At 62.0% G+C, this 19,636-nt stretch overlaps 1 protein-coding gene and 1 long non-coding RNA gene across 14 annotated transcripts in view; both read right to left on the bottom strand.

Moving 5' to 3' along the window:
* The window catches only part of JAKMIP3 (Janus kinase and microtubule interacting protein 3), a 47,727-nt gene extending 39,336 nt beyond the window's left edge, over positions 1 to 8,391 (bottom strand). For 11 of the 13 annotated variants that reach the window (XM_053668644.1, XM_053668648.1, XM_053668647.1 and 8 more), the window contains exon 1: positions 8,148 to 8,292. The gene's annotated coding sequence lies outside the window, so the exon portion shown is untranslated. Of the gene's footprint in view, positions 1 to 7,978; positions 8,293 to 8,341 lie in introns of those variants that run through there. The other 2 variants (XM_053668646.1, XM_053668645.1) reach the window with 2 other exon arrangements.
* Positions 8,392 to 10,637: 2,246 nt separating this feature from the next.
* Positions 10,638 to 19,451, bottom strand: LOC128627932 (uncharacterized). Its single transcript, XR_008392229.1, has 4 exons — positions 19,400 to 19,451; positions 14,679 to 14,856; positions 11,196 to 11,350; positions 10,638 to 11,041 (listed from the first exon to the last, which is right to left on the bottom strand). It is a non-coding gene; the product is annotated as an uncharacterized LOC128627932 (long non-coding RNA).
* Between the last annotated feature and the right edge of the window lie 185 nt (positions 19,452 to 19,636).

Here is a 19,636-nt window from a genome sequence, read left to right as displayed (position 1 = left end):
TCCAGGCCCCCCGGGTCTCAGCACCATGCCAGACCTGGTCGAGGCTCCTTTCCCCTCCAGCAGGTTTTGGCATGAAAATGCAGGAATTCTGGGCCTGGGACAGCGTCCCCCACTCAGTCCAGGGGCTGCGGCTCTGGCTCCCGGCTCTCGGCCCCGGGTGTCTGCTTCCTTTCCTGACACCCCAGTTGACCTCCTCCACCTCCCATCCCCGCCCCGCTCCCCGTAAGTGAGCTGGCGAGCACCGCAGCTCCGGCCCCCCAGCTTGGTGTGAAGGGGAAAGGCGTTCGGAGAGCCCTCTGCAGGCCAGCTCGCCTGCAGCCCCATTTCCCTCCCAGTGGCAGCTCTGTCTGGTTCACAGCGGTTTTCTAAATCAATGGTGGCTGCCGGCCACTGCCGTTCTCACGGTACCGTCCGCTCCCTTCTGGAAGTCTGAGCTCCCGGGGGTCAGCTTGGCCAAGACGTGAGGTGGTGGCCGCGGGGACTTGCCACGCCGTGCAGAGGCTGCTGCTGCAGCCGAGGACCCCTCGGTGCACCCCTTGTCTCCGGGTCAGACATCCGAGGGGAGTCCTTCAGGCCCGAGGGGGCGGCAACCAGAGTCCCCAGAGGTGACAGGGACCCCCTGGCTCTCCTCCCCCGGAGGACAGCGTGATCGTCCACGTGTGGCCAGAGCGACCAGGTGAGTTGCTGTCTCCACTCGAGGGGATGGGCATGGTGTTTGAGGCCCCTCCTGACTTGGGCCAGTGGGGCATTGCCAGCTTTGTCCTCAGTGAAATGGGCTCCTTCCAAGGAGGAAGACAATTTGGGGTGGATCTCAGCTCGTATGAAAGACTTCGAATGCACACTCTCACCCTGGGGGACAGCGCCCCCTTGTGGGCAGTGTTGACACCACATCGAGGGCCCATCCTGGGGGTGGGAGACCTGCAGCTCTGTCCCTCTGTCCCTCTGTCCCTCCGTCCCTCCGGGCTGTGGCAGACACTGCAGAGGAAAGCTCACCACGGCCACTGGACGGAGGGTTCCTCCGCCTGCCTGCATACCAGGCGAGCAGAGCAACTGGGGTTCTGGAGCCACGGGCCCCGCCGCCCAGTCGTGCAGCAGAGAAGCCCCCCCAACCCCCCCCATCAGCGGCACGAACACTGTTCACAAGCAGACGGGGGAGGACTGTCCCCCAGCAGCCTGGTCAGCGAGCTGCTCCCACGCGGGTGCTCGACCCTGTTCCACGGGTGCGTTTAGAGTCGGGGGAGGGCGGCGGGGACGCCAGCCCGTGGCCCCTGGGAGGCCCCCAGCTCCAGGGCTGGAGCGGGGCTCACCTGTGGACACCCCAAGGCTGTGAAGGGGCTTCGGGGCCCCAAGCCACTGTTTCCAGAAACAGTGTGTCCATCGAGACTGAGTGTGGCTTCTGAACTTCCCGTGTCCTGCCCGCTGCTGCGTGGCACGGCACACACGCCAGAGTCCACGTGACACGGGAGTGCACGGGCAGGTGGGAGGCAGCATCCGGACCAGCCGTGTGGCGGGGAGTCTACGTGGACTGTGTGCGGGGAGCCCCCTCGGGAGGGCAGAGGTCCCCCCCACACCCACCCCCTCCCTCTGGAAGCCGCGCCCGGCGCCCACCGGGACCCGGCACACCTGGGCTGGCCCGCAGGACCGGGGCTAGGGCCCCCGTCACCCGACATCGGAAATCAACTCCTGGGCCCTGTTCTGCATCTCCACCACAGACCGGGACAGACAGCCAGTGCTGTGCCCAGGGTCCTCCCCACCTGCCGCCCACGCCTGCGCGGCTGCACGTGGGTCTGAGCCCCGGACACCTGCGCGAGGCCTGCGGTGGGGAAACCTGTGGGGCGGCCGGGCCTGGACTCATAGGTGTTTGCGCTCAGCGTCATCCCGCAGCATCGAGCCAGGAAGAGGCCCCGGTCCCAGTCCTGTCACCTGGAGGCCCCTCGAGCTCCCCACGCCCCGCGCCCCAGTGCACGGTGCGAACACAGCGCCTCTGTGCCCGGCGCTAATTAGCCACAGTGAAGAATCCGCCGCATTCACGCCGGGCAGAGCAGGGGTGGGTGTCCCGGGCTGGGACGGAGATGACATCCCTTTCATGGGGTTGGGGACGCAGGACAGAGCTGCCCTTGTCCCGGCCCAGGGCCCCGAATGCTGGCTGTGCAAGGGGGAGACAGGCGCTCCGGAGGGGACAAAGGCCAACAGGACACACGCCGTGGCCCTGAGGTCAAGGGACCGCCACTGGCGCTCTGCACATGGTGCCTGGTCTCCTTCGGGCCCGACACACCCAGGGAGGCAGGTTCCATGAGGACAGGAGTGGACACACCGTCAGACACTCCGAGGACAGGGTCAGGGCCCACCGCAGCCCCCGCCCCACTGTTCGCCTCGAGGGCCCCCAGGAAGGGCCGGCTGGGTCACCGAGCAGGGTCTGCGTGTCTGGCAAAGCCCGGGTCCTCGGTGCACCACTGCTGAGACAGTGCCATGCTCCTGTTGCCCCACAGCCAGCAGGGGACACTGTCCGCTCTCCCAAGGCCGAGGCCCCGCACCCGTCCCCAGTGACACAGACGCTCCACTCTCGGTCCCAGGGCAGCGCCCCCCACTCACTGGAAGGCGACGTGCTGAGTGGTTCGTCCCAGATGCTGGTGTGCTGGCCACACGCACTGTGCCAGGCAAGGCTGACCTGCCAACGCTCGGGCGCCGGCAAACGGCGGTGCCGTGGCGCAGCCCTGGATCCGCTTCCCACCACCGAGCACATGTACCCTGCTGCCGAGGGGGCGCAGCCACACGCAGCTGCCTGACACTGAGACCCGGAGGGGACTCTCGTGGGTCGAAGCTCAGGGAACCCAGGCTGGAGCCCCACACGGCGGGTCCTCTCACAGGTGCCGAACAGGTCACTGGGAGGTGGCCCTGCGTGTGGGCCCCCCTTCAGCCCCTCCCCTGCACCCCCAGCAAGGTCCCCCCGCCCTCCGGGGAAGTCTTGGGGAGCCCTGGGCGTGTGCCCACCTGCTCCGGGTGGCTCTCCTGCCCTCGGGGTTGGTCCCCGGTCATGAACTCTGACCCTGCACAGGCTGCGGAGCCCACCTGGCAGTGAGGCTGCAGGCCCTGGGGACCAGGGCCAGGCCGGACGCAGGCGGCCTGACTGGGGCACAGAGGGCTCTCCCCGAGCCGGAGGGTTTTCAGCCGCCACAAAGCCCAGGAGAGTCGGTGGTGCAGGGCAGCCGCCCAACGCATCTGCTCTCAAGTTGGCCTTGGGGTGACCAGTGTTGGGGGTGCTGGCACAGGCTCTGACACAGCCGGGCTGAGACCTCAGCGGGGTCCCCGTGGGGACCCACCACGGAGACTGCATGTGAGTCCAGGCAGGCAGGGCGACGGCGGCCAGGCGACCCTCCTCTGGGGCTCTTCTCTGCTGTCAAAGGGCCCTCCGTCCTCACGAGGCTCTTTCTGCCATCGTCTCTCCATCATCGGGGGGACAGAGTGCACCTGGCATGACCCGGCTGGCGGGCTGCCCATGTGGAGAGTGGAGCCCAGGAGGGGACAGAACCCACACGGCCAGTGGACAGCGCCGGGTCAGGAGGAGCTGCGCGTCCCGGGCTCCCCACAGCGTGCCGCAGACCCCGGGGCCGGCCCCTGTCACGTTGCTCTCGGGGGGTGGCCGGGGGTAGTGGACACTGTTTCAAAGGGCTTCTCTGCCCCCAGGACAGGGGAGGAGGAAGTGGCCGTGCTGCAGCTAAACAGGCAGAGTAGACAGAGCCCGGGGGGCCTTAGAAAGGACAGCCCAGTCACTTCCCGGCAGCAGGCCCCGCCCTGTGGCCCTGGCCAGCCAGCCGCCAGCAGGACCCACTGCCGCCAGAGAGACTTGGCTCTGAGGGCAGAAGGGAAACCCAGACGCCCTGCCCAGCAGGAAGCGGCCACCCCACACTCAGGCCGACTCTCCAGCCAGACTCCTGGGAAGACAGGCAAGGCACACCGGTCCCCAGGGCACCAGAGTTGATGGCGTGTACCTGCACGTACTGGGGACAGAGACACAGGTGGTGCCTATTCCACCAGCAGATATGTGAACAGGACCTGAGGGGAGAAAGGGGGAGAGGGCCAAGGACGGGTCCCTCCCTGCAGGACCCCAGTGGACCGCAGACCCTGCTGGGGCAGAAGGTGAGGGAGCTCCTCGTCAAGGCCCCACCTGCCCCCGCCAAGCTCCCACCCCCACGCAGAGTTTTCAGATGGAAAAGAGGAGTGCAGAGAGCAGGCAATCTTCAAAATGTGGCTCATGGTGACCAGGCCGGGGAGGGCTGGCGGCCCCCGCTCCGGCCCTCCTTGGTGGGCCCCCCTGCCCCCGCTCTGACTGCACCGCTGCCTTTTTGGTAAAGCCAGCTTTGCTATCACTTCCTCCCAAACGCTGAAAAAAGACATTGCATTTTAATGGGTTCGTGCCATTTCTCAGACCAAAGGCAAGTTTCCCCAAGAGACGCTGGTGGCCTGCACGGAACACAGTGTGACTCTGCTCGACTCTGCAGGGGACATTCTGGTCACTAATGAGCCCCTTCTGTTGAGAGGAGAGCTCTCTGTCAACCTCCCAGTTAAGAGTGCGGCTTTTGGAACTGCAGGCCCGGCCCCTAGAGACACAGAACGAGCACAACAGGCCAGGGGTCCTCAGAGATCTGCCCTAATGAGCATCCGGCACAGCCGGCGCTGCCCGGTGCACCCAGAGCGGCCAGCTGCCTTCCTCAGGCTGGGGCCGCAGCAGCGCAGGGCCCTGGGAGGCCGGGAGAAGCCCTGCAGGGAGGGGCGGCTCCCCCCCCCCACCACAGAGGGCCGCCGGATGCTGTCCGCGGTACTGCCTGTCACCCTGCCACCCCAGCTTCAGCTCACTGATGTGCCCTGGATGCAGGGGGTGACCCCACCCGATGGGCGCTTCCGGCCAGCCCTGCTCCCACTGACCACCGCGGACATAGCTTTGGGCATCAGCCCTGCGGGGACTGGCTTGTTTGTGGCGCTGCCCTTGGTGGCTCTGTCCCAGCCTCCCGCTGACCCTGCCGGGGGGGCCCCCCCCACTGTGTCTGCCAACTTACCCCCAACTCCCTGGGGCCCCTGCAGGGGAGAGGAGCGAGGGGCAGTCCTGGGAGCCAGGGCGGAAGTGCCCCCGACAAGGTGCCCCAGCTGCCAGGCAGGGGCAAGCGCCGCCCTGTCCTCCGAGGTCTTGGTCAGAGGCCCCCACTGGTGCTCACGCACAGACGGACAGGCGCCCCCCACCCCACCGTCGGCTCACGGAGACCTGGCGTGGGGTGTTCTCACGAGAGAAGGGCTTTGGGGCCACCTCGGGCCTCCATCTGGATCGTCTGTGACTTGGCACCAAGGGCCCGACCCAGACAAGCTCGGGCCGGGAGCTGCTGGCCAGCAGAGTCCCAGCTTAGAACACAAGAGACGTCACGAAGGCTTCGTGTGACGTCACAGGTGCCGAAGAAGAAAACCCAAAGCCGTCGGCACCGGAGCAGCACGGACGGAAGGCACAGCCACACTAAGAAACAGACCAGCGGGAGGAGGAGGAAGGCCGGCCGCAGGGCTGGCCCAGGGCGGCGGCTCTCCCAGTCCAGGTTCGGTGAACGAACCATTTCTCCCGCCGACACGGCCGATGGGAGGAGCCGTCTCACTGGATGGAGGCGGGCAGACTTGGTGCCCGGCCAGCTGCTCGTCTTGGCGGCAGGCAGCCCCGTGCGACCCCAGCGGAGGGGTCGCTGGCTACCTGGAGTGCCCGGACGCAGCACTGACACCCTCCAGGTGGCTGGTGACTGTGGAGGGCAACCAGGGCCACTCTGCTGGCAGGGGGTGTCCGGAGCAGGGGATGTGGCCTGGGGAGGCCCCAGAAGCCCCTGTGTGACATCTGGAGACACAGGCCCTATGACGACAGTGTGACGTGGACGAGGCCCTCCTCCCTCCGGTCCCAGGCTCCTTGCTCCCAGACGGTTCTCTGAGACTGTCGTTTCCTCCCTTGCAGGCTCCTTGAGGACGTAGCCCCAGCCTGGTGCTACGATGCCCCAGAGGTGGCATCAGCTCCAGCCACCTGGAGGCCCCTCCCCGGCGTCCTCAGGCCTCTCCAGGGTCTCCAGCAGCCCATCCCCGCCTTGGGTGACACCCAGGGACCGTGACGCAGGAGACACAGGCGGTGAAGCCAGAGCAGGCACCTCGAAATGGGTGGCTTTGTGTCATGGCTCTTTCCTCTTTCTGGTCTTCGCTTTTTTATAACTGTTCATCGGTGCCACTGTCCAGCACCTCCCAGATCTCGCAGACGCCGTCAAGGCAAACTCATGCTGAGCTGGACCCCAGGATGTGTCGACCATAATGCCACCAGCCGCCACCAACTGCCACCAGTCAAGGCAGCCCTGCCTGTGGCTGCCGGGACACCAGGCCTGTGAGTGGACGATGGGTTTGACCTGCACCTGCCGGTGCCCACCCGGTTGCTGCTCCTCCCTTGCTGGACCTGGTTCCCAGCGGGCAGCGTCAGGACAGCTCGCCGTCCGTCCTGACGCCACCCACCAGTCACATCTCAGCACAAGACCCTGAAACAATACAGGTGCATGGTTTGCCAGGAAGTCCCGTGTGGAATGGAAACAGTACCTCCCCCAGCCCCCCGCTGAAATGCACTGACACAGAAACTCCGCTTCTCCCACCCTGTCATTTTGGGAGAAAGGGGATGCGTCCAGCCCAGTCAGGAGAGAGATGGGGGCTCTTGGCTCCCTTCCTGGTTAGTGGCCAGGACCCCATGCAGCTCGGTGGCTGGTGCTACTGCTCTTTACAGACACACAGAAGCCCCCACCCAAGGTGGCCCACAGGCGCTGTGGGGCCCAGGCGAGGAGGCCCGATGTGACCTGTCTGGGGCCACGTTCTTCCTCCTGAGAGCCAGTGCCCGCCGCCCGCGTTCTGTTGACAGATCTGGGGAACATGTCATGAGGGTAGTTTGGCCCCTTACGGTGGGTTCCACCAGCAGATTCGCAGAGAGATGCTCAGTGAGGTGGAGAAAGCATCTCAGGTCTTGCCAAAGGGTCTTAATTCGCGGGCACGAATCACCTTTCAGAAAAACAGCAAAGGAGCTGGGGTGCCCTTTGCACCCACTTTTCACCCGGACCTGGGTGGACACAGGGCCGGGTCCCTCTCAGGCTCCGCCCTCCCTGGCCGCCCTCGCGTCCGGGGGGCCCGGCAGTGTCCGCCCTGGCGGAGGCGTTTCTCACGCCCACTGTCCTCAGTCGGATCTCGACGGGCCTTCACCACCAGGCTCCTTAGATTTGCAGGCCACACGGAACAGCGACAACCTCTCCCACCTCCCTCACTGCAGGAAGGGAGAGGGGTCAGGGCCCCCCAGAAGGGCGGGGAAGGGGGCGAACGTCCCCTCGGCCCCTCCCAACGGCAAGGTCAAAGGCGAGGCGCGCAGGTCTGCTCTGGGAAACCTGAGGCCGGCCCCCTCTCTGCCTCTGGACCCCAACCGAACCCTCCCTCCGAAGCTTCCAGTCAGCATCCGACCGCTACTCTGCCACCCGGGAAGTGAACACGTGAGACTGCAAAACTGGACCCCAAAATATAAAAATGAAATCCCCCGCAGAGGCCGCGCCTTCCTGAGGGCGGATCAGCCGGCGACACAGACACGCCCGAGCCCGAGGCCTCCTGCGCACCTGCGCCACCCCGGCTTCCCCGCGCGAGGCCTGTGCGCTGAGGCCCGCGGCGGTTCCCGGGAGAGGAGCGCAGGCGAGATGAGGCCCTGGGGGTCTGGAGGGGCAGAAGGACCCCCGCCCGAGATGCCCCGGAGTCAGAACCTCACTCCACCGCCTTCGGGCAGCCCCAGGCCGTGTCGCCGCGCACGCCCAGCGCCGCAGCCCCAGGGCGCGCCGTGCCAGGTGCGGAGAGCGCAGAGGCCCGGCCCAACTGCGGCGGCGGGCGGGGTCAGGGGACGGGGACACGGGAGGGGGACACGGGAGAGGGACCCGGGCGGCCAGCGGCTGCTCACCAAGGCTCTCCGCGGGCGGGCGGCGGCGTCCGACGGTCCCGCTCGGCCATTGCAGTGGCGCTGCGGCGGGCGGGGGGCGCGCGTCACCGCGGGCGGGCGCCCCAAACCCGGGCCCTCCCCCGACACTCCCTGCGGCCGGTCGTGCGGCTCCGCGACACCCCAGCCCCACCTCCTCCTTTTCTGCTCATCATTTTCTTCCACGGAGCGGGTTTGCGGTCTGTGAGGATCGGAAAACGCTTGTGCCGAGAATCGCCTCGGCTGCCGCGCACGGTGCGCGGAGGGCGGGGACGACGGAGGCGGCCGGGTTGCCCGCCCTGACCCGCGCCCAATAATGAATCCCCGTTCACGGCCGGGCTTACTCACCCCGTTTCACGCCGGATGTCGGCAGCCCGGCAGACTCGTGTGTTTTATCGGTTAACTCGTGGCTCCGCATCTCCCAGCGCTGCCTTGCACCGCCCCGGCGAGAGGGACGCTCCTGCAGACTCGCCCGGAGCACATCCTGCGGCTGCTCCGAATTCGGTCCGCGAGCGCGTGCGAGCCGGCCCCCGACGCGGGTCCCAGCCCCGCCGCCGCCAGGTGCTCCAGGTCTGGGCGTCCGCCTGCAAAACGGGGAGAAGCCCACGCCCACTTCCGCGAGCTGCTGGGGCGTTAAGTGAGTTAATTTAATAAACGTGGCACGCAGGAAGGGCAAATGTGGTTTCAGGGAAGCCTGTATTCACGGTAAAATGTCCCCTGGCGGAGCGCATGCCTTCCCTGGGCACCAAGGCGCTGGAACCCGCAGACCCCAAAGGTCTGGGCGCGGAGGGCAGGTCCTGCAGGTGGGCCCTTCAGTGTGAGGGGGGTGGGGGTGCCTCCCCGCATCGTTTCTGGTCCCTGTGCCCAGGCCTCCTGGCCACAGGGAAGCCAGTGCCATTTATTGGTGGTTGGTAAAGAAACGGCCAGGGCTGTTTTCTCTCCCAACAGGCACTTTGGGGCACCTTATTTTATTTTTTCATTTTAGAGAGGGTGGAGAGACGTCAACTTTTCAGTGTATGCGCCCCGACCAGGGATCGAACCCACAACCTTGCTGCATTGGGATGGTGCTCTCACCAGCTGAGCTACCCGGCCAGGGCCCGGGGCACCTTGAACAGGCGGTACCCGCCTCCCGGGCCCTCCGCACACAGGGCAGACTCGCGGGGCCCAGGGTGTGGGCCGCAGCCCCGGCTCCCTGGTCAGAGGCGCAACACATGGGTCAGAGGACATCGAAGAAGCGCTCAGTGGGTCTCCGATGGAGCCCCCCGGGGAAGCCCAGTGGGCGGGGAAGGAAACCCACAGCTCGGATGAGCGTCCACTCCAGTGACACCCAGGGGATGGATGTGCTGTCCCACGGGGGATGCCCCATGGCGGCCCCACGGTGGTCTCAGCTGCTGACCGATGACTGGGCAGCTTGCCCGGCCACGTGGGCCTTGCTCAGGGAGGTCAGGCGCCTTAAACCCCACGTCGTCTGCACCGGCACTGCCGTCCACTGGTTCCGCGATCCTGCGCGCCAAGGCTGGCAGCGTGACTGGGGAAGGTGGCCAGCGCCCCCCGGGACTCGGCACTTCCGCTGTGGCTGTTGGGGCCGCCTCCACCGGGGCATTGTGTGAGTGTGTGCACGGAACACAACATTTTCACACCTGGGCCCCTCCCAAAGGCCTGTCCCCCCCAGTCTTTTCCCCCAGACCCCCTACCCCGCCCTGAAGTGCCTGGTCAGCATTGTGGACAAAGGTCTCAGTGACTCCTTCCGAGTGGGTGGGTGCCACACTCCTGCTCCAAGCGAGCCACCAGGGGCCCCTCCCCACTGTCCCTCAGCCACTCTGAGAGGGGCCGCAATGCCATCTGTCCTTTTACAGCCAATACCAGTAGAGCAGCTGAACCTTCTTACCCGTCGGTCACTTTCTGGGGGACGCGCCGTAACACTGAACACACAGGTGGGGAGTGGGCGGGGCCCCCACGCTGCCTGCTCCGGGCGCAGGGCTGTGGGCGGGGTCTCCCGAGTCTCCTCCCGAGACGCACGCATAACACCTGGAAGGGTGTTGACGGAAGCCTGGCAGGCAGCGCCCCCGCCTGGAGTGAAAGCGAACGAGGACCGGGCGGTACCCGGTGCCTCAAAGGCCATGAAGGAGGGTGCACGAGGCCTGGTGGGGCGGGGAAAGCGGTGGGGGGATGGGGAACGCCTGTAATGGTGTCAACAACAACATACTTTAAAATACGGAAACAGAAAAACACAGTTTCTGCAGTATTCCTGACCAGATTCCTGTCTGCATTCAGTCAGCACACATCTGACAAGCCCAGCCTAGGGGCCGTTTCTAGAAAGCCACCATTGTCCTGGATGCATGAGAACATCAAGGTCACGAACCATGGGGTCCGAGGAGCCATCCTGAGTTCAGGGGGCTGGAGACAGAGGAGGAGGGGCTGGGTGGGGGGGATGGGTGGCTGGCAGGTGAAGGATCATAAAAACTACACGTAGTTGCATTAAGTTTCTTAGCAACAGAGGCATCGCTTCCTGATTGGACCTTGGAAGACCCCCGCTCAGGGAGTCAGGTCACTGGGGACATTCAGAGAGGCAGTGGAGCCCGATCACCCACCTTAGCTAAGTAGCCAGACATGCTGTGTGTGTGTGTTTAAAGGTTTTATTTATTTACTTTCAGAGAGAGGGAAGGGAGGGAGAAAGAGAGGGAGAGAAACATCAGTGTGTGGTCGCCTCTCTCACACCCCCTATGGGGGACCTGGTCTGCAACCCAGTCATGTACCCCAACTGGGAACCGAACTAACGACCCTTCGGTTCACAGGCCTGTGCTCAGCCCACCGAGCCACACCAGCTGGGGCCAGACATGTGGGCTTAACCTCGCCCCTGCCTGCGATGGCACCCACTGAGGGCAGCTCCACATCCCTGCCCCCAAACCTGGCAGCCGTCACCGGCATGGCGTAAAGGCCATGCACGTCACCCAGTCTGAGTCCAGCTCTGCTCTCTCGTTGGTGACCAAGAAGCCTCGCCCACCGTGTCTTGGATTCCTCATCTGTAACCTGGGCAACACCAAACCTCTGTGGCAGAAAAACCAGGGCTTCAAAGAGCGGTCCCAGCCCACCTGTCCAGCCTCTCGCTGCAGAGTGAGTGTCCCCCCCAGGTTCGTGGGTTGAACCCCAGGCTCCACTGCGATGGCATGAGGTGGGCTTCTAAGGAGGTGACCAGGGTTACCTGAGGTCAGGAGCACGGGAGCCATGTGATGGGAAGAGCGCCTTCACAGAGCCACCAGAGAGGTGACCAGAGAGTTGCCACAGGAGGACATGACGAGATGGCAGCCGTCGGAAGAGGGCTCCCACAGAACCCGACTGGACTCTCAGCCTCCGGAACTGTGGAAGACAGCGTCTGTTGTTGAAGCGCCCAGTCCGTGACCACGAGTACAGCCTTTTGTGCTGCCCCGGACACCTGTCTTTCCCTGTTCTGCCTGCAGGTGTGCGGGTGTGTCACTCATTTCCTCGACAACAGCCACAGAGCACTGACCACGTGTTGTGCCCACACCCACGCATATGTGTCTGCCAGGGGGCTGCTCAGCCTCCTGCCTCCCAACCCTCCTACCCTCTCCCGGCAGCTCAGCAAGTCCTACCAATTCTCCGTGCTCCAAGTTCTGGGGCACTTCGACTGCCTCACTGCAACGAAGTGTGTGTGCTTGTACACTGTGCACACACAGTAGCACAGTCTATACACACACTAAATAACACTGCACTATATACACACTGTATACACACGGTAACAAAGTGTGTGCACTTTACACTCAGTATACAAACACGGTAACAAAGTGTGTGCACTTTACACTCAGTATACAAACACTGTAACATTGTGCGCTTTACACACAGCATATAAACACTGTAACAAAGTGTGTGTGCTTTACACACAGCATATAAACACTGTAACAAAGTGTGTGTGCTTTACACACAGCATATAAACACTGTAACAAAGTGTGTGTGCTTTACACATAGCATATAAACACTGTAACAAAGTGTGTGTGCTTTACACACAGTATATAAACAGTGTAACGAAGTGCACATACTTTATACACAGTATATAATAAACAGTAATACAGTATGCACTCGGTACACTGTGTATACACACTGTAAGAAAATTCATGCACTTTGTGCACCATACGCAAACACGGTACAAAGTCTGCACCGAACACACTGTATGTAAACACTGTGCAAAGTGTAGACATTGCACAACTCTCTGCTGGCACTGGAGTCTCTCACGTGGGTCCTTCCCCCACTTGTTTACCCAGGGCTGTTCCATTCACTTTAGACTCCTCCCCCTTTGCCAAAGCCAGACCTCGGCTCACTGGGCGCCTGGTGAATAATGGACGCTCAAAGATCCATACTGACCAATGAGCCCGAGGAAGGAATGGACAAGCCCACAAATAATCAAGTCAGCGTCTCCAGGCAACAGGCAGGTCTTGGCTGGGAAAGGTCACTGGATCCCACAGCACCGTCCCTGAGACGGACTGACTCCCTGCCACGCCTGCAGGCAGACCACGAGCGGGTGCTGAGGAGGCGGCCTTCCTTCCTTTGCCTCTAGGCCCAAGTTCAACACTTAAAGAACCTCTGCACTTTCCTTTACTCCTTTCCCGTTATTATGAGAGTTTCCCAGAATATAAGAAGGTTGGCAGACTCCTACGTGGACATGCACGTAGCCGCTCTCTAGACTGTCTCCGCATCCCTCGGTCCGTCCCCCGATCCATCTCCCCGCCCAGGCGTTTCACAGTGAGCCCCGAGAGCTCGCGTCAGTCACCCCTGGGCACGCGGTGTGCGCACACCCCCGGGGGTCAGTAAAGGCTCAGCCCTCAGCGCGCCCATCAGTGAGCTCTGCCGAGGGGTTTGTCCGTGTACTGCGGCCTGAAAGCCCATCAGGACACGGAACGCCCCCGCCTCCCCAGAGGGCACTGATGGCGCCCCGCGCTCCCAGGCTGATTGCCTCCGGTATTTCCCACCACAGACCGGGTCGGCCGGGAAGGTCGCTGAACTGGAGCGCACAGCGTGTGGGTGGGGCCAGCCGCCCCAACTCCCCAGAGCATGCGCAGTTCGCTGTGTGGCTGGGTGTCCTCGCCTTCCGGGAGCCTCCCGTGATCTGTCTGCCCACTCTCCGGCACGGGGCCGCCTGTGACGAACACCATGACGGCCATCGCCATGCTCGCACACAGCTTCCCGTCTGGGGCACTTTCTGGTTTCTGCATCTTGCACAGCAGGGGGTGGTATGGAGCCAACGGTGGGAGTCCCGGCTGCAGGGCCGTACCTGACCACCTGCACAGGAACAGATCCGAGGACAGCCCTGCACTCATGTGAATAAAGGGATCAGGGGGGCGACTCGCGGCTCGTCACTCACTCCCCACTCGGGGCCCGCCGGCTCCTCAGTAGCCGTGGGCTGCACAGGAGGCCTGACTCCGGGAAGAGGTGGTCAAATCTCCCCACGGTCGGCTTCCCCTAGGCTGCCGGTTGACTCCAGGGGACACCTTCCCTGGCTCTTACTCGGGTGACACCTGTGTGCTGTCACACCTGGGCCCTGGGATACGGGGGTGTCCCCCTGGCCACACCTAGGTGTCCTGATGTGCTCCACAATGGGAGTCCTCAGAGAGAGCCCGCACAGACAGACCACCCACCAGCCTGGGTGCTGGGCCAGAGAGTGCTGAGGCGGGGCGGGGGCTACCCTTATCCAGGCCCAGCTCACCCGCCCGGGCCCTGGGAAAGGACCTGACAAAGGCACAGGCCCCACTGGCTGATTAGTGCCACTTAGAGGACTGTTGATGCAAATCTCCGCTCTGCCTGGTAAAGAACGGGGGCGGGGGGGAGGGTAGGGAAGAAGCACAGGGCCCTTGCTGCACCCCAGGCCCTGCTGTGCAGGTGCATCGGGCACCCTGGTGCCACCGGGCTTTGCCTGTGGGGCTGCAGCCTCAGCCCCAGGCCCTTCCCGTCCGGGCCGCTACTGTGTCCCCATGTCCTCGGGGGCTTCTCCCAGCAGCTGCCCCAGAGGAGCCGCCCCAGCCCTGGCCCCTGCGTCCCTGAAGCCCGTGTGAGGCTATGCGTCCACACCTCCTCCTACACCGGCAGCCCCATCTCCCTCCTGCCGGGGCTGCCTTTTCTGTGTCCACACTTGGCAAGTAGCAGGATCAGCCCTGGCCACCAAGGCCAGCTGGCAACTTCGACTGTTCCCTGCGATGCCTGACCTGGGCCCCCCGAGTGCACCCCAGGAGCCCTGACTGCCATTCTTGCAGGACATGGGGATGGGGCTGGTTAAGCAGCACCAAGGCTCTGGGGGGGGGGGCGTCTGTGGGGCCTGAATGAGTTACGCCACCCCGGTGCTGCCTGGGGCTTCCACGGAGGGGCTCGGTCACAGTGCATGGCTGGGCCTTTGTCCCTGGGGGACCAGACCTGCTTCCCTACCCCCAGCAGCCAACCGCTGCCCACTCCCCACCCCCACCCCGCCCCGCACCATGTGACCAGTCTCGTGACAGTGTTTGCTCAGAGTGTGGTCCCTGCCGCCCTGGAACTCACAGGCTGTTCTGCTCCCTTCTCCTTGCAGAGCAGCTGAGCGATTGCCTCACAGACTAGGACAAACAGGCGGGGGCGGCTGTGCAGCTCCGCCCAGGCCGCTGCCCCGATTTGAGCATTTTGGGCACGTGCAGTGCAGGGCTCTCACCAGACAGCCTCTGCCTTGGAGAGGGGCCTGTTCCCTGACCCGTGGGGACGGGCCAGGGCGGGCTGGAGACGCTGTGCGAGCACTGTGTTGACAATTCTAGATATTTCATCACACTGGCTCCAAAAATAGCCCCAGGGAAGTACAGACGACAGTGGGAATTCGCGGAAAAGTTGTTTTCCTGGAAGAGAAAGGGAAACAGCAGCGTGACCAGTCAGCAGGCGCCCCAGCCAGGACCGAGAGTCCCCAGGACGGTGGGAAAACAATCTCTCGCCCTCCTGCCCAGCACTCAGAAGAGTCCCCACCCACTCTCGCTGCCAGGGAGACCGAGCGGCGCTGGGATTATTCCCCTCCTTGGGGCACTTCATTTCTGGCCCCAGGGGAGGAAAGCTGGCAGGAGACTTTTCTAGTCACTCCGAGATCAGAGAGATGGCTGGCCTCCTCCCGAGCTCAGGTCTGGGGCAGTACCCGGCCAGTGGAGCCATTGCCCCTCCTCCAGCTCCGGGTGGGGCTGCTCCCAGGAAAGCCGTGAGTGACCGGAGGCTGGCTGCTTCCCTCCCCTGAGCCTCACTGTCCCCAGACACTGGTCCAACCTCCCGGGACTGTGTCCCCTCAGGCTGCTCTGGGGCCTGGAGGCTCCCGCAGTGCTGGGCCTCTCCCACCTGCAGTCTTGGCTGTGGCCCCGGCTGTGCCCAGGCCCACTCAGATCAATGCCCCCACCTCCTGCTTGCCCTCCCGAGTGACCGCAGGCAGACCCCAGGCGGCCCCAGGCCCACTCCCTGAGTCCCAGGCAGCATCTTTTCATTTGTTCACGTGTTGATGGGGGACTCAGTTGGAACAGTTTAGTTTAAGTGATAGCTAATAAGCTTAGTAATCGAAGCAGGTAAAAGCTTTGTTCCAGGAACAAGGTGGGACCCACCCTGGCTCCAGGACACGCCAGCAGCTCCGCCTTTGTTCTCAAGAGGACTGCAAGCAACTCCTGAGCCAGAGCACTCCAGGGGACATGCCCGCGCCCAGCACACGGGGGACAGAATGCTGCGGCTTTTATCTGATTAAACTCTCCCCAAATCCCAAACGCTTCCCCTCCACTCTTCTTCTCCTTATAAAAAGGGTCGGTTTGACGTGAATTTTAAGGTGATCCTTTAGGGTACAAACCTGTCACTTTCCAGATCGCTGGCATCTGAGTAAAGTGCCCTTTAAGGTTCAATGCCCCGTGTCTGCTGGTTGGGTCTGACAGTGGCAGGCAGCCCAAATGCCAGCTTTTCTGGTTTCATATTTAATTTAAAAATCTGAATAAAGACGAATGTTTTCTAACTCACTCATTTTACTTTGGTATTATTTTATAAAAATGTTAAATTTATTAGTTTCTTCTATGTAAAGTTTTTCCTCCCTGGCTTTTTTAAAGACCCAGTTCACTAATTCTGTGAAGAAAAGGGGCGACACACTAAACCCGGAAGGCGTGGGGAGGCCTGCTGGGCGGACTTACAAACTCAGACCTAAAGCAGCCACGAAGGATGGTTGGAAGTGAAAACTCCCTAACTTAAAGATGGTCCTTGCAGAGTGTCTGTGTTCTAGGCTACCGTCTTCCCTGACAAAGGTCAGTCTCACCCTAATCGAGCCTGTCTGCTGTCTTTTTGCATCTAAGATGGCATCTCTTTGGAAGTCAGGTGACGTGCCCCTTTCCGGAACCCTCCAGCACCACCAGCACACCATGCTGGGACTGCAAATCCCTCATCATTAGGGTCAGTCATCGTTGTGTTAATTGACGATTGTTATCAAGGCCCCCACCCGTGTAAAAGAAGTGTGTGTCTATCCAATCCCAGGTCCCCCCGTAACAGGCACAGCCAGGGGAGGGGGCAAATAGGAATTTGTGATGGGGTCCAGAACTCAGGGTATGCAGAAAATATTAAAAAACATGGTATGTCCTCACCCCTACCAGTCTGAGCTAGGGGATGGGACGCATGGAGCAGGGCCATTGAGAGTTGTTTTGCATAGCAACAGTTTTGCAGGTAACGGTCATTTAACATATCTATAACCTTTAACTGGTTTCATGGGTATGTTAAACAGCTGTGGCCACGCATTGAGCCAGGGGGAAGGGAGTGACTTCTACCCATGATGTAACTGGAAGGCAGCTCCCCCTGGTTACAGAGCCTGTGTGAGAGCTTGGAGGTGATTGGCTCCACACCACAGGGCCACGCCTGCCCGGACTTACTCCGGCAGCCCAGCGCTGCTGGAAAAACACGGGAATGCTGGCAGGTGTGGCCAATTGTGGGAGGAGTCAGAAGTGGTGCTGCAGAGGAAGATCGGTGCTGGGATTTAAACCCAGGCGCGGCAGCCATGTGGGGTCTATTCGGGACCATGAGGCTTGGGCAGAGAAAAACCACGGGCTTCTGTTTCTTTTTCTGAGATACGGTACCCAGACTGGGCAGAGGGGGAAGGAAGGACTGTGTGTTTGTGAGTGTTCTAAAGGACTTTGGAATCTCAATGAGGACATTAAGTCATTATTCTTAAGTTTGTATAACTCTTTAAATAAAGAATCCCTTTCCTTTTTGCCAATCTCTGGCACCGAGAGACGTCTTTCCCTGGTGGCAGGCAAGGCAAACCTAGTACGGCATGGGGGACCCCTGGACCACAACGGTGGGACCATTTGGTAATAGTGTACCGTTCACCACCCCCGGGTCTGTTCTGTAACACCCCTGCTTTGCTTTCTCCCCCTCCCTGACCTTTCACCAACAGATTTCACGTAACCCCCTCTGTCTCTTCTTTGGACTGTAATGTATAAAATAAGTTGCAAAACTGCCACATTTCTGGAACATTTTCTCAATCCTTTGAGGTTTTGCTTCCTGGCAATTATCAGTTTGGCTCAGATAAACTCCTAAATATTCTTATAGATTGGAACATTTCTTATGTTGACAATTTTACACGTTTTTTAAAAATGCATTTAAGAAAACTCGGGTCACTGAGTTTTCTCCTCTACTTCTCACTTTTCCTTGGACCCCCGCTCTGAGTGGGGGTCCTCAGCCTTCCCCTGGGCAGCTGGTGTCCCATCCGCTGTAACCTCCCCCGACCTGCTGCCCCCCAAAGGCAGGTTTCCAGTGGCCTCGGCCTTCTGCCGGGTCCTCAAAGGATGGAGGCTGCTGGGACCTGTCGGTGTAAGAATGTTCAAACCTGTGGAGAATTTTTTCTGAGTTTATTTGAGTCAAAGAGAGCAAGATCGAGATGAATGCTTCCGAGAATAACACCCTGCAGTTTTTTAAAATGTATTTTACGTTAAGGTGGGAAGGGAGACGGCAGGAAGGGGGGAGGAAGCAGGTAGAAGGCGTCACAGGTGAGTCAGGATGACATGCTCTGTCTGCTTTGGGAGGAGGGGCCGGGAGGGCAGTTCTGGGTGTGCACACCCAGACCCACCGAGGTGACAGACAGGGCGGGCTGAACGCCTTTCGGGACGGAAGCTACATGCTGGGGCGAGACTGCCCCGCTAGGAAGTTACAATCAGGTTGTCCCGTGAGCTGACTCTCCCTAGAGCCCCTTCTTTGTCCATGGACTTGTGGGGGTTCCGCCTGGGGAGGGAAAACCAGGTGGCAAAAGCAATCATTTCCACTTAAACATTTCTGGGCAATCGCCTGTAGAGACTCGGAGGACTTGTAAACTTCACGTTTGGGGGAGCCTAGCAGGTCACAGTGGGAAGGAACACCCAGAAATCAATCACTGTCTCTGTATCAGCACTAACCAGCCCAACGAAACAGGACGCTGACGCTGACTACTATAACATTAAAATAGGAACATGGAGGGTCACGTCTGCCAATGTTTCAACTACAGAAACATTCTGCTGAGAGAAATCAGAAAACACCTGGCCCACGGAGAGGCCCCCTGTGCGCCTGGGCTGGAAGGCTGGGTGTTGGCAGCATCCCCAGTAAAGGGGTCTGAGGGGCTGGGGTGGGCCACTGTGGGGACTTGCCACCCATGTGCTGTGGGGCACCTGCTTTCTGCACATTCCCTGCTGTCCCCACCTGCTGTGCCGGGTGGTGACCAGTGCACACTGGTGGAATGAGAATGAGAACCGTGGGTCCAGCAGAAGGGAAGGCTGGCACTGTGGCATCCAGAAACTAAGTGCGTGTCCCTGTCAGGACGGGAAACAAGGACTCAAGGGAAGGACAGGGGGACAGTTTCGTCAGAGCCCCTGGGGCAGGGGCCCCATGGCCCCGGCTGGGTTCTGCAGACCCAAAGGCAGGCAGGCAGGCGACAGGGGTTCCAGGTGCGCCCTGAGGGAGGCGGGGCCCGCAGAGCCTGGGCCGAGGAACCTCGAGCGGGGTCAGGGCGCGCTCTCTGGCCCTCCCCGGTGGGCCCTGAGCGGGAAGCAGGGACGGCCCGGGGAAGCTGTCAGGTACTGATGGAGCCCTGGCCATCCGGGGCTGATGGTCCCGGGGGTTGGTGGGGCTTCCGGTTGCTGGAGACACTGGTCTGACTCCTGCGAGTCTGACTTGCAGCTGGCTGCCTCCTGGCCGTCCCTGCAGGTGCGGGGCTGGCCTCCCGGACGGGTGGCCGCGGGCTGTGTCGCAGTTGTGGTCACAGATGGCCTGGCCTGCTCGGGTTCTTTGTAGGCCGCCAGCAAACCCCGGGGGTCCTTTCCTCCACTGCCTACCGCATTTGAGGGGGAACAGCAAGCCCTCGGGCAACAGGACAGATGGCCCTGTGGACTTCAGAGTCCTCTCCACCGAGCTCACCTGTCCCGCAGGATACGCCCGCCGCTGCTCTGCTGGCAAGGCGCCCCGGCCGGTTTGACCAGCAAACTCCTTTTCCCACTACCAGTGCCCACCCACAGAGGCTTAGGCCCCGCCCCTCGCCCCAGGACACTGCCCCACCGCGCGCTTGCGTACGCCAGTCCTGCTTGTCAGAGCCCGCCCCGTGCACTCGCGTCCCGCTTCTAACAGCGCAACTGCGCACGCGCGCTCCGAGCCTCC

The sequence above is a fragment of the Artibeus jamaicensis genome, unplaced genomic scaffold (genome assembly GCF_021234435.1).
Source record: "Artibeus jamaicensis isolate MK-2021 breed Jamaican fruit bat unplaced genomic scaffold, CSHL_Jam_final contig_490, whole genome shotgun sequence".
Taxonomy (NCBI): Eukaryota; Metazoa; Chordata; class Mammalia; order Chiroptera; family Phyllostomidae; genus Artibeus; species Artibeus jamaicensis.
The sequence above is the reverse complement of the archived record's forward strand: the minus strand, read 5'-3'. Positions and strand labels throughout refer to the sequence as shown.